Source organism: Ranitomeya imitator, chromosome 1, assembly GCF_032444005.1.
Source record: "Ranitomeya imitator isolate aRanImi1 chromosome 1, aRanImi1.pri, whole genome shotgun sequence".
Classification (NCBI taxonomy): Eukaryota; Metazoa; Chordata; class Amphibia; order Anura; family Dendrobatidae; genus Ranitomeya; species Ranitomeya imitator.
Window position 1 is genome coordinate 1,169,192,872 of NC_091282.1, and position 14,749 is coordinate 1,169,207,620.

A 14,749-nucleotide genomic window follows, 5' to 3' on the forward strand; every position below is an offset into this window, starting at 1 on the left:
CGATTCTAACGCATCGGGTATTCTAGAATATGTATGTAATTAATTTATGAAGATTTTAGAATAATACATTGAATACACAGGATTTGGCCGGCCATGCCAATTCGCGAGCGGACTGCGCCTGTCGCTGATTGTTCGCGGCCGGCCACGTAGTATATAGCACAGCCACTTGGTATATAACAGCCCACGTAGTAAATAGCACAGCCACGTAGTATATTGCACAGCCACGTAGTATATAGCAGAGCCACGTAGTATATAGCACAGCCACGTAGTATATAGCACAGCCCACGGAGTATATAACACAGCCAACGGAGTATATAGCACAGCCCACAGAGTATATAGCAGACCCACGTAGTATATAGCACATACACGTAGTATAGAGCACAGCCCACGGAGTGTATAACAGCCCACATAGCATATAACACAGCTCACGTAGTATATAACAGCCCATGCACGTAGGGTATAACACAGGCCACGTAGTGTATAACACAGGCCACGTAGTGTATAACACAGGCCACGTAGCATATAGTACAGCCCACGTAGTGTATAGTACAGCCCACGCAGTATATTGCACAGCCCACGCAGTATATTGCACAGTCCATGCAGTATATTGCACAGCCCACGCAGTATATAGCACAGTCCACGCAGTATACTGCACAGCCCACGCAGTATATTGCACAGCCCATGCAGTATATAGCACAGTCCACGCAGTATACTGCACAGCCCATGCAGTATATTGCACAGCCCATGCAGTATATTGCACAGCCCGCGTAGTACATTGCACAGCCCATGTAGTACATTGCACAGCCCGCATAGTAGATTGCACAGCCCGCGTAGTATATTGCCCAGCCCGCGTAGTATATTGCACAGCCCGCGTAGTGTATTGCACAGCCCGCGTAGTATATTGCACAGCCCACGTAGTATATAGCAATGTGGGCATCATATTCCTGTTAAAAAAGAATTAAAATAAAAAATCTACTATATAATTGTCTAAGGGTCACTTCCGTCTGTCCTTCTTTCTTTCTGTCACGGATATTCATTTGCTGATTGGTCTTGGCAGCTGCCTGTCATGGCTGCCACAACCAATCAGCGACGGCCACAGTCCGATAAGTCCCTCCCTACTCCCCTGCAGTCAGTGCCCGCTCCATACTCCCCACAGTCACAGCTCACACAGGGTTAATGCCAGCGGTAATGGACCGCGTTATGCAGCGAGTAACTCACTCTGTTACCGCCGCTATTAACCCTGTGTGACCAAGTTTTTACTATTGACGCTGCCTATACTATGTCCGCTTTCCATCCGCTGGGCGCCGCTCCATCTTCCCGTCCTCTTGCAGTGACTGTGCAGGTCAGAGGGTGCGATGACATATTAGCGTGCGCACTGCCCTCTGCCTGAACAGTCAGTGCGGAGATACGGGATGCTGAGGAGCAGCGACAAGAGGTATGTCATTTTTTTTTATTGCAGCAGCAGCATTCCATGTGACACAATGCTGTATGGAGCATCTATGGGGCCATAAAGAACTGCATGGAGCATTAAATGGGGCATCTATGGGGCCATAACTGCATGGAGCATTATATGGGCCATCTATGGGGCCATAACTGCATGGAGCATTATATGGGGCCTCTATGGAGCCATAACTGCATGGAGCATTATATGGGGCCTCTATGGGGCCATAACTGCATGGAGCATTATATGGGGCATCTATGGGGCCATAATGAACTGCATGGAGCATTATATGGGGCATCTATGGGGCCATAATGAACTGCATGGAGCATTATATGGGGCATCTATGGGGCCATAATGAACTGCATGGAGCATTATATGGGGCATCTATGGGGCCATAATGAACTGCATGGAGCATTATATGGGGCATCTATGGGGCCATAACTGCATGGAGCATTATATGGGGCCTCTATGGGGCCATAACTGCATGGAGCATTATATGGACCATCTATGGGGCCATAACTGCATGGAGCATTATATGGGGCATCTATGGGGCCATAACTGCATAGAGCAATATACTACGTGACTGGGCAAAATACTATGTGACTGGGCAATATACTACGTGGACATGCATATTCTAGAATACCCGATGCGTTAGAATCGGGCCACCATCTAGTAGTTATATACTCACCTTCCTTTGCCCCCGGATCAAGGAAGTGTTTACTGACTCTCCTCGCGCGCTCCGGCCTCAAGAGTGCATTGCGGTCTCGCGAGATGATGACGTAGCGGTCTCGCAAGACCGATACATCATCATCTTGCGAGATCGCAATGCATGAGCAGCTGTTCTGGATTAGAGGGGCCGACGGACAGTGAGTATATAACGATTTTTTTTTTTTTTTACTTTAGATCTTTTTACTATTGATGCTGCATAGGCAGCATCAATAGTAAAAACTTGGTCACACAGGGTTAATAGCAGCGTTAATGGAGTGCATAACACCGCAGCATAATGCGGTCCATTAACGCTGCCATTAACCCCATGTGAGGGCTGACTGGAGGGGAGTATGGAGCGGGCAATGACTGCGGGGAGGAAGGAGCGGCCATGTTGCCGCCAGACTGTGCCCGTCGCTGATTGGTCGTGGTAATGGTCGTGGGCGTTTTGCCACGACCAATCAGCGACTTGGATTTCCATGACAGACAGAGGCCGCGACCAATGAATATCCGTGACAGACAGAAAGATGGAAGTGACCCTTAGACAATTATATAGTAGATTTATTTAGTAATGTTAGTGTTTGTGTATTTAGTTCTGTATGTGCTTCTCCTTTATATGCTCCCAAATAGTATGATGGCCTACCACATAGCCCTCTAAATCATAAGATGGCCCTCTCCGAATATCTGGCTGAATTAAAGAAATGCAAATCACAAGACAAAATGAAAATTGGTGTTATAAAATATCTCACAAATATATTAACTGTAACTAACATATAACGAATTTTGTTAAAAAACAGAGTAACTCAATAGAGGGCTGTAGGCTAACAACAAACCTCTCAAGGCTATAAATAGTATGAACAGTTGTGTTCAAAATAATAGCAGTGTGCTTAAAAACATGAGTTAATCACAAAATCTTTATACTAGTTTTTATTTTCAGCATTGGAAACATTGCACACTGTTTTCTAATTCAAAACATGAAGAGAAATGTATATAATTGTAACTACTTTACGGAAAATAACAAAAAATGAACATTGGGCTGTTCTAAGAATTAGCGGTGTCTGCATTTGCCTTTACAAACTCACAATATGTACTTTTTTTTTTAAGATTTAGCATTCCTGTGAATCCACTAGCCTAATATTTAGTTGTATACAGTTTTTTTTAACTGATTCACACCTATGTTGTATAAAGTCAGCAAACTTCTGGCATCTATCAATTGTTATTCCAGACCAGTATGCTTGGACTACCTCAGACAGTTTTTTGGCATTTGTTGACGTTGACTCAGAAAAGGCATTTTTAATGTCACCCCACAAGTCGTGTTCGATCGGATTAAGGTCTGGGGATTGAGCTGGCCACTCCATAACCTCAATTTTATTGGACTGGAACCAAAATTTTGCTCGTTTACTAGTGTGTTTAGGTTTGTTGTCTTGTTGAAACCTCCATTTCAAGGGCATATCTTCAGAATAAGGAAACATGACCTCTTCAAGCATTTTTTAGATATGCAAACTGGGCTACAATCCCTGTTATGTTGTAAATAGGTCTGGCACCATAATAAGAGATACATGCACATATCATGATGCTTGCACCACTATGGTTCACTGCCTTCAGAGTGCACTGTGGTTTGAATGCAGAGTTTGAGGGACATCTGATGAACTCTCTGTGACCCTTTGACCCAAAAAGAACAATTTTACTTTCATCAGTCCACAAAATGTTTCTTCTTCTCTTTAGGTCATTTGATGCGTTCTTTTTGCAAATTGTATCCGCTTCAGTACATGTCTTTTTATTAACAATGGGACTTTGTGGGGACTTCTTGCTAATAGAAGGCGTCTTCTAAGGGTACCGTCACACAGTGCCATTTTGATCGCTACGACGGTACGATTCGTGACGTTCCAGCGATATCCATACGATATCGCAGTGTCTGACACGCAGCAGCGATCAGGGATCCTGCTGAGAATCGTACATCGTAGCAGATCGTTTGGAACATTCTTTCGTCGCTGGATCTCCCGCTGTCATCGCTAGATCGGTGTGTGTGACACCGAACTAGCGATGCGTTCGCTGGTAACCAGGGTAAACATCGGGTTACTAAGCGCAGGGCCACGCTTAGTAACCCGATGTTTACCCAGGTTACCAGCGTAAATGTAAAAAAAAACAAACAGTACATACTTACATTCCGGTGTCCGTCAGGTCCCTTGCCGTCTGCTTCCCGCACTCACACTGACTGCCGGCCGTAAAGTGAAAGCAGAGCACAGCGGTGACGTCACCGCTGTGCTTTCACTTTACTGCCGGCAGTCAGTGAGTGCGGGAAGCAGACGGCAAGGGACAGACACCGGAATGTAAGTATGTACTGCTTGGTTTTTTTTTACGCTGGTAACCAGGGTAAACATCGGGTTACTAAGCGCGGTCCTGCGCTTAGTAACCCGATGTTTACCCTGGTTACCCGGGGACCTCGGCATCGTTGGTCGCTGGAGAGCTGTCTGTGTGACAGCTCTCCAGCGACCACACTACGACTTACCAACGATCACGGCCAGGTCATATCGCTGGTCGTGATCGTTGGTAAATCGTATAGTGTGACGGTACCCTAACTGTCCAGTACTAACAGGTAACTTGAGACTGTCTTTGATCATCCTGGAGCTGATCATTGGCTGAGCCTTTGCCATTCTGGCTATTCTTCCATCCATTCAAATGGTAGTCTTCCGTTTTCTTCTACGTCTCTCTGGTTTGGATTTCCATTTTAAAGCATTTGAGATCATTTTAGCTGTACAGTCGATCATTGTCTGCACTTCTTTAAGTTTTACCCTCTCCAATCAACTTTTTAATCAAAGTATTCTCAGACTTTCAAGGAAAAATGTATGTACAACATATCCTGGCTTTACCCTTAAATAAGGGCCACCTGATCCACTCCGGTTTCTTTATAGAATAATTGACCTCACTAATTGAACTCCATACTGCTATTATTTTGAACACACCGCATTTCAATTAATTATTTTAATACACAGACTCAAAGACCTGCAGATCATGAATACTAAGTGTGTTGGTTTTCTTAGCAACTACTGCACCAACTGGTAAATTGCTTGGCACGTGGTAATATAATTTATACCAAAAATCAGTAATTAATCTGGTTAGTCATATTGCACAGCTATTATTTTGAACACTACTGTAATCAGTATGCCCGCATATTGGACATGCCCCCTTACGAGTCTGGGAGAATCGCGTGTTGTGGCGTAGAGCTAGACACCTAACAGGGCTCCACATTACTACTATGTAAGTTTGCTTCCTATACTCTCCTATCTGATGTATACGTTAGCCATTAGTGAATGCACTGCAATAGATATGTGGGCATACTAATAATGTGAGCAAGACTCTCTTCCTCCTCTTTCTCCATGTCTCTCTAATAGCCAGGCTGCATCCATAAGTAGCACCTGGTATTGTTATCTTCGTTATCTACTGCGTGTTGTCCTCCTTTTCCTATATTGCATCATCAGTTATCCATGTATGTATCCAAGAAACATCAATACAAATCCAATTGTCTATTTTTGTGGGAACTCAACTATTAGATGTCCAAATTCACCACTGTCACTGCCATACTACTTGGATTCTACTGCCTTTTGCAAAATGATGGCGTGCATTGATGTAGAAAACCTAGCCATGATTAATTTTCAAAGAAATCTGTCCCTGCTTTCTACTCTTAGTGTCAGTGTCAGACAACTGTGAGCCATTTTGTGGAATTGTATTTGTATGGCAAGGTGCACTTCATCATCAACACCAATAATAACAACTGGGGAGAGTATATGTCTTTTGTCGCTCGCTAGGTCATTATTTTGAATAGCAATGATGCTCCACCACAAGTAGGCAGAGTGATAGCACCTCCATGGTTTGGTACAGCGTCTGGATCTAACAGCTGGTGGCATTTATGCTCCTAATTCACATCCTCCTCAAGGGATAATTTAATCTCCAAAAGCAAAAGGGCAAAACATTTCTTACCTATCATCATTATAATTTTTTATGAAAACGAGAATTTTCTGGGCATTAAAATGTGTAAATTCCCCCACTAGGAAAAGGCACAAAAGTCTTACATTTTTTAGTTCAAAAATTTTTTTTTTTTTGATTGCTAGACATGAGCAAATCAAGTCAATGCAAATCAAATTTGTCTCAAATTTTAGCAAATGTGCAAGTCCCAACGATTTGAAACAATTTGCAATTCAATTTACACAATCGCCAAAAAAAGGTAACTTTACGGAAGACTGCATCAGATACAGAATGTTTACATGACCTCAGTTATAGCAGAATGGGCTTCTACATAAGAACTTGTAGCTATCACAACATGTGGTATAATTTACTCAATCAGGAGGGGATATAAGAGTCTATATAAAAGCAAAGTAAGAATGTTAGAGAATGTGGCAGCCATTTTAGGGTGATTCATAGAAGTGAGAGGAAATCAAAGCTCACAGGTCAGCAATAGAGACTAGGGATTGGCGAACCAAAACAGTAAAGTTTGGGTTCCATACCAAAATACTAGTGTCCATGAACGGATCCCGAACATGGACTTCTCATTGAAGTCTGTGTTACTATTCTGGTTCGGCAGCCTGAACATCAGGTACTTCCCAAATTGTCATCTGTGTGACAGCACGAAAAAAATGTCTCTGAATGGCGATCGTTATCACAAGAGAGGGCTTTGGTTTACACACTGTCACACAGATGATAGCATGTGAACCAGCAGCTGTGACCAGCAGTAAAAAGGTTACTGCCAGTCACAGGTGCCGCCTGATGAGAGTACTACTCTCATCATTGTATGCCTGGCCTTGCTGATAGCAACGAAGGCAGGTGTACCCTGATTAGAGTTTTCATAAGCCAGTGCCTGTGCAATAAATAAATTTAACAAGTAACAAAATGGTGGGTCCCCTCTATTTTTGCTAACCAGCGGAGTCAAAACTGACAGCTGCAGGCTGCAGCTCTCAGCTTTATTTTGGCTGGTTATCAAAAAAACGGGTCCCCATGCCATTTTTTTTTAAATAATTTAAATAAATAATTTAAAAAATGGTATGGGGTCCCCCCATTTTTGTCAACCTGCCAAGCTAAAACAGACAGCTGGGAGCTGGAATTCTCAGACTGGGAAGAAGCCATGGATATTGGCCCTCCCCAGTCTGAAAATAGCAACCCGAAGCCACCCCAGAAAAGAAACATCTGTTAGATGCTCCAATTTTGGTGCTTTGCCCGGTTATTCGCATTTGCCGTGGTGCGGTGGTAAATGGGGTAATATTTGTGGGGTTGATGTCAGATTTGTATGGTCAGCTGAAATCAAGCCCACAGTTTAGTAATGGAGAGGTGTCTGTAAGACAACCCTATTACTAACCTAATAGTCAATTGGAATAAAATCACAGAGACAGAGAAAAGTCCTTTAATTGAAATAAAACACAGACTACTTTATTTGAAAGAAATACTCCCTACCCTCTGTTACCAATTTATAACTGTAAAGTTAAAACTAATAAAACACCTTATTCCTCACTTGTCTGACGACAATCCATTTGTCCCATGAAGAGGCCAACTCTGCTTCATCTAGATTGCATGGCTGAGTGGTGGCATGATGCGACCGCTCAGCCATGAATCTAGGAGACATTGAGCTGACCCTGAGAACTCATTGCAGAGTGCTAAAGTCAAAAGGTGACCGGAGTTCATCGGCTATGAGGGCCCAGTTGTCTCTGAGCAGTAGAAAAGTGTACCACAACTCCAGAGTATGCTAAATTTTTCTGAAGGTCATTTACTGTCAAGTGGAGGTTCTGATTTACCTCCTTAGAATCCTACAAGCAGCTCTCACTGAAAGTTTGATTGGTCTTTCAGACCTTATCCTGACCTTCACTGTTCCTGCTTACTGCCATTTCTTAACCCCTTTACCCCCAAGGGTGGTTTGCACGTTATGGACCGGGCCAATTTTTACAATTCTGACCACTGTCACTTTAGGAGGTTATAACTCTGGAACGCTTCAACGGATCCCGGTGATTCTGACACTGTTTTCTCGCGACATATTGTACTTCATGGTAGTGGTAACATTTCTTTGATATTACCAGCGTTTATTTGTGAAAAAGAACGGAAATATGGCGAAAATTTTGAAAATTTCGCAATTTTCCAACTTTGAATTTTTATGCAATTAAATCACAGAGATATGTCACAAAAAATACTTAATAAGTAACATTTCCCACATGTCTACTTTATATCAGCACAATTTTGGAACCAAAATTTTTTTTTGTTAGGGAGTTATAAGGGTTAAAAGTTGACCAGCAATTTCTCATTTTTACAACACCATTTTATTTTAGGGACCACATCTCATTTGAAGTCATTTTGAGGGGTCTATATGATAGAAAATACCCAAGTGTGACACCATTCTAAAAACTGCACCCCTCAAGGTTCTCAAAACAACATTCAAGAAGTTTATTAACCCTTCAGGTGTTTCACAGGAATTTTTGGAATGTTTAAATAAAAAGTAACATTTAACTTTTTTTCACAAAAAATTTACTTCAGCTCCAATTTGTTTTATTTTACCAAGGGTTACAGGAGAAAATGGACACCAAACCTTGTTGTACAATTTGTCCTGAGTACGCCAATACCCCATAAGTGGAGGTAAACCACTGTTTGGGCTCATGACAGAGCTCGGAAGCGAAGAAGCGCCATTTGACTTTTTAATGCAAAATTGACTGGAATTGAGATTGGACGCCATGTTGCGTTTGGAGAGCCACTGATGTGCCTAAACATTGAAACCCCCCACAAGTGACACCATTTTGGAACGTAGACCCCCTAAGGAACTTATCTAGAGGTGTGGTGAGCACTTTGACCCACCAAGTGCTTCACAGAAGTTTATAACGCAGAACCATAAAAATAAAAAATCATTTTTTTTCACAAAAATTATCTTTTCGCCCCCAATTTTTTATTTTCCCAATTATAAGAGAAGAAATTGGAACCAAAAAGTTGTTGTACAATTTGTCCTGAGTACGCTGATACCCCATATGTGGGGGTAAACCACTGTTTGGGCGCATGGGAGAGCTCGGAAGGGAAGGAGCGCCGTTTGACTTTTCAATGCAAAATTCACAGGAATTGAGATGAGTTGCCATGTTGCGTTTGGAGAGCCACTGATGTGCCTAAACATTGAAACCCCCCACAAATGACACCATTTTGGAAAGTAGACCCCCTAAGGAACTTATCTAGATGTGTGGTGAGCACTTTGACCCACCAAGCGCTTCACAGAAGTTTATAATGCAGAGCCGTAAAAATAAAACAAACATTTTTTCCCACAAAAATTATTTTTTAGCCCCCAGTTTTGTATTTTCCCAAGGGTAACAGGAGAAATTGGACCCCAAAAGTTGTTGTGCAATTTGTCCTGAGTGCGCTGATACCCCATATGTGGGGGGGAACCACTGTTTGGGCGCATGGGAGGGCTCGGAAGGGAAGGAGCGCCTTTGGAATACAGACTTAGATGGAATGGTCTGCAGGCATCACATTGCGTTTGCAGAGCCCCTAATGTACCTAAACAGTAGAAACCCCCCACAAGTGACCCCATATTGGAAACTAGACCCCCCCACAATCTTATCGAGATGTGTTGTGAGGACTTTGAGCACCCAAGTGTTTCACTACAGTTTATAACGCAGAGCCGTGAAAATAAAAAATCTTTTTTTTTCCCACAAAAATTATTTTTTAGCCCCCAGTTTTGTATTTTCCCAAGGGTAACAGGAGAAATTGGACCCCAAAAGTTTTTGTCCAATTTGTCCTGAGTACGCTGATACCCCATATGTTGGGGTAAACTCCTGTTTGGGCACACGGGAGAGCTCGGAAGGGAAGGAGCACTGTTTTACTTTTTCAACGCAGAATTGACTGGAATTGAGATGGGATGCAATGTCGCGTTTGGAGAGCCCCTGATGTGTCTAAACAGTGGAAACCCCCAAATTATAACTGAAACGCTAATCCAAACACACCCCTAACCCTAATTCCAACGGTAACCCTAACCACACCTCTAACCCAGACACACCCCTAACCCTAATCCCAACCCTATTCCCAACCGCAAATGTAATCCAAACCCTAACCCTAACTTTAGCCCCAACCCTAACTGTAGCCTTAACCCTAACTGTAGCCGTAACCCTAACTGTAGCCTTAACCCTAACTGTAGCCTTAACCCTAGCCCTAACCCTAACCCTAACCATAACTCTAGCCCTAACCCTAGCCCTAACCATAACTCTAGCTCTAACCCTAGCCCTAACCCTAGCCCTAACCCTAGCCCTAACCCTAACCCTAACGGGAAAATGGAAATAAATACATTATTTTAATTTTTTGATTTTTCCCTAACTAAGGGGGTGATGAAGGGGGTTTTATTTACTATTTATAGCTTTTTTTAGTGGATTTTTATGATTGGCAGCCGTCACACACTGAAAGACGCTTTTTATTGCAAAAAATATTTTTTGCGTTACCACATTTTGAGAGCTATAATTTTTCCATATTTGAGTCCACAGAGTCATGTGAGGTGTTGTTTTTTGCGGGGCGAGTTGACGTTTATATTGGTAACATTTTCGGGCACGTGACATTTTTTGATCGCTTTTTATTCCGATTTTTGTGAGGCAGAATTACCAAAAACCAGCTATTCATGAATTTGTTTTGGGGGAGGCGTTTATACCGTTCCGCGTTTGGTAAAATTGATAAAGCAGTTTTATTCTTCGGGTGTTAGGTCTCGAGTTCCCGCTTCTGCACAGGGGGAATCTCGAGCCATCTCCGCTGCGATCTCCCATTCTTATCCAGCCGCAGTGGAGTCTGCTCAGCAGGGACGTCGGTCCCAGCGTCTTGCTCAGTCTCACTCTGTACAGAGAGTTACTGCTGCTTCTTCAGCTTCTGCCATTAAACCCAGTGCTGGTCAGCATCGAGCGGACTTCTCTGGGACTAAGTCCTTGTCTGCACACACTGAGCATGCCCAGGGCAAGATCTCCCGTTGGAGATCGAGGGTCATGAGCTCAGGCTCTGCAGCACATTCCATTGGTCCTCTTGGCAGGTCTTGGAAGGGCAAAGTTTCCATGGCCACTTCCTGTGCTGCAACTATATAAACTGCGCATGACCGCACGGCCATGCGCTAGTGTACATTTGCTTACGTGTGTTTGTTGTGAGTGCAAGTCGTCCTTGGATACCCCTTCCCTATTGAATGTCTGTTCGCGGAAGGTGTATGGTTGCTATCTAGCGCCAGACTTATCCTACAGCACTAATCACACGTTACAGCGTCCAGTTGCGGTGACCGCCAGTACGGCGCCGTGCACTTCCTCTGTGCTTTCCTTACCCAAGCCTGGGTGGTTAGTGGCGTTCGTCAGTGCGGCACCGCATGCACTCTTGTGCCCTAATATTGTTATTCAGCTTCCTTACACACCCATTTACGGTGTTGTGCCAGCAAGGGTCTAATCGGACTTCAATCCTAGTTGGGGTTGAGTTCACTGACTACTTGCTCGCCTTCTATGTGCGGTACCGCGATCCTGTGACGCAACAGGATCGCTTCCTTCACGCTGGGTGAAGTTTAACCCACGTGTGTATACTTATGAGTACCGCCATATAGTCCGTCATTACTTAGCAGCAGGTCCCATCTCTGCACGGTGGACCCCGGGCTGCGAACGCACCATACACTATCTGTCTTATTATTTGGTGCGTTCCGCTAGCCCTAGCATCGGGTCAGTACGATTACAGCGACACCTCATTTATATCATTTTTTTAATGTTTTGGCGCTTTTATACGATAAAAACTATTTTATAGAAAAAATAATTATTTTTGCATCGCTTTATTCTGAGGACTATAACTTTTTTATATTTTTGCTGATATTGCTGTATGGTGGCTCGTTTTTTGCGGGACAAGATGACGCTTTCAGCGGTACTATGTTTATTTATATCCGTCTTTTTGATCGCGTGTTATTCCACTTTTTGTACGGCGGTATGATAATAAAGCGTTGTTTTTTGTCTCGTTTTTTTTTTTTTTTCTTACGGTGTTTACTGAAGGGGTTAACTAGTGGGCCAGTTTTATAGGTCGGGTCGTTACGGACGCGGCGATACTAAATATGTGTACTTTTATTGTTTTTTTAAAATTTAGATTAAGAAATGTATTTATGGGAATAATATTTTTTTTTTTTCATTATTTAGGATTTTTTTTTTTTTTTTTACACACTTGTAAAAAATTTTTTTAACTTTTTTACTTTGTCCCAGGGGGGGACAATACAGATCGGTGATCTGCCAGTTTGCACAGCACTCTGACAGATCACCGATCTGTCTCAGAGCGCTGCAGCGTTACCAAGTGCCTGCACTGAGCAGGCACTTGGTAAGCCACCTCCCTCCCTGCAGGACCCGGATCTGCGGCCATCTTGGATCCGGGACTTGCTGCAGGGGGGAAGGTAGGAGACCCCCGGAGCAACGCGATCACATCACGTTGCTGCGGGGGTCTCAGGGAAGCCCGCAGGGAGCTCCCTCCCTGCGCGATGCTTCCCTGCACCGCCGGCACATCGCGATCATGTTTGATCGCGGTGTGCCGGGGGTTAATGTGCCGGGGGTGGTCCGTGACCGCTCCTGGCACATAGTGCCGGATGTCAGCTGCGATAAGCAGCTGACACCCGGCCGTGATCGGCCGCGCTCCCCCCGTGAGCGCGGCCGATCGCCTATGACTTACTATTCCATCCTTGGGAAGTAAAGCCCACCCCACATGGACGGAATAGTACGTCTAATGGCAGAAAGGGGTTAATTACATTTCAAACTGAGGAAAGGGTAGTTTGAAAACTCTTTGAAATCTTCTTCTAGCCTTCTCCTGATTTGTGGGCCTCCACCATTTTCATTGTCAGACTGCTAGGCAGCTGCTTAGAAGAACCCATGGCTGCTGTTTCTTTGGTGCAAAGTTAGAGGAGGTTGAGATTTCTTAAAGCTTGGAAATTTGCATCACCTTTCCTAATAATGATAGTGAACAAGCCATAACAGGCTAATTAAGGTTTGAAGGCTTGGTCAAAGTTATCTGAGCACACAAATCCCCCCAAGGGTCCCCAAACTTTTGCATTGGCACATTTTCCGTTTTGTAATTTTTAAAATTTAAAAGATGACTATATATATATTTATATACAGTACAGACCAAAAGTTTGGACACACCTTCTGATTTAAAAATGTTTCTGTATTTTCATGACTATGAAAATTGTAAATTCACACTGAAGGCATCAACACTATGAATTAACACATGTGGAATTATGTACTTAACAAAAAAGTGTGAAACAACTGAAAATATGTCTTATATTCTAGGTTCTTCAAAGTAGCCACCTTTTGCTTTGATGACTGCTTTGCACACTCTTGGCATTCTCTTGATGAGCTTGAAGAGGTAGTCACCGGAAATGGTCTTCCAACAATTTTGAAGAAGTTCCCAGAGATGCTTAGCACTTGTTGGCCCTTTTGCCTTCACTCTGCGGTCCAGCTCACCAAACCAGCTCGAGTGGGTTCAGGTCTGGTGACTGTGGAGGCCAGGTCATCTGGTGTAGCACCCCATCACTCTCCTTCTTGGTCAAATAGCCCTTACACAGCCTGGAGGTGTGTTTGGGGTCATTGTCCTGTTGAAAAATAAATGATGGTCCAACTAAATGCAAACCGGATGGAATAGAATGCCGCTGCAAGATGCTGTGATAGCCATGCTGGCTCAGTATGCCTTTAATTTTTAATAAATCCCCAACAGTGTCACCAGCAAAGCACCCCCACACCATCTCACATCCTCCTCCATGCTTCTCGGTGGGAACCAGGCATGTAGAGTCCATCCAATCACGTTTTCTGCATCACACAAAGACACGGTGGTTGGAACCAAAGATCTCAAATTTGGACTCATCAGACCAAAGCACAGATTTCCACTGGTCTAATGTCCATTCCTTGTGTTCTTTAGCCCAGACAAGTCTCTTCTGCTTGTTGCCTGTCCTTAGCAGTGGTTTCCTAGCAGCTACTTTACCATAAATGCCTGATGCACAAAGTCTCCTCTTCACAATTGTTGTAGAGATGTGTCTGCTGCTATAACTCTGTGTGGCATTGACCTGGTCTCTAATCTGAGCTGCTCTTAATCTGCGATTTCTGAGGCTGGTGACTTGAATAAACTCAGAAGCAGAGGTGACTCTTGGTCTTCCTTTTCTGGGGCGGTCCTCATGTGAGCCAGTTTCTTTGTAGCGCTTGAAGGCTTTTGCAACTGCACTTGGGGATACTTTCAAAGTTTTCACAATTTTTCGGACTGACTGACCTTCATTTCTTAAAGTATTGATGGCCACTCTTTTTCTTTACTTAGCTGCTTTTTTCTTGCCATAATACAAAGTCTAATAGTCTTCTCAGTAGGACTATCAGCTGTGTATCCACCAGACTTCTGCTCAACACAACTGATGGTCCCAACCCCATTTATAAGGCAAGAAATGCCACTTATTAAACCTGACAGGGCACACCTGTGAAGTGAAAACCATTTCCGGTGACTATCTCTTGAAGCTCATCAAACCAGGTTTGACAGTGGGGATGGTGTGTTCATGAGCGGTGTTGCCTTTACGCCTAACATATCGTTTGGCATTGCTGCCAAAAAGTTTAATTTTGGTTTCATCTGACCAGAGCACCT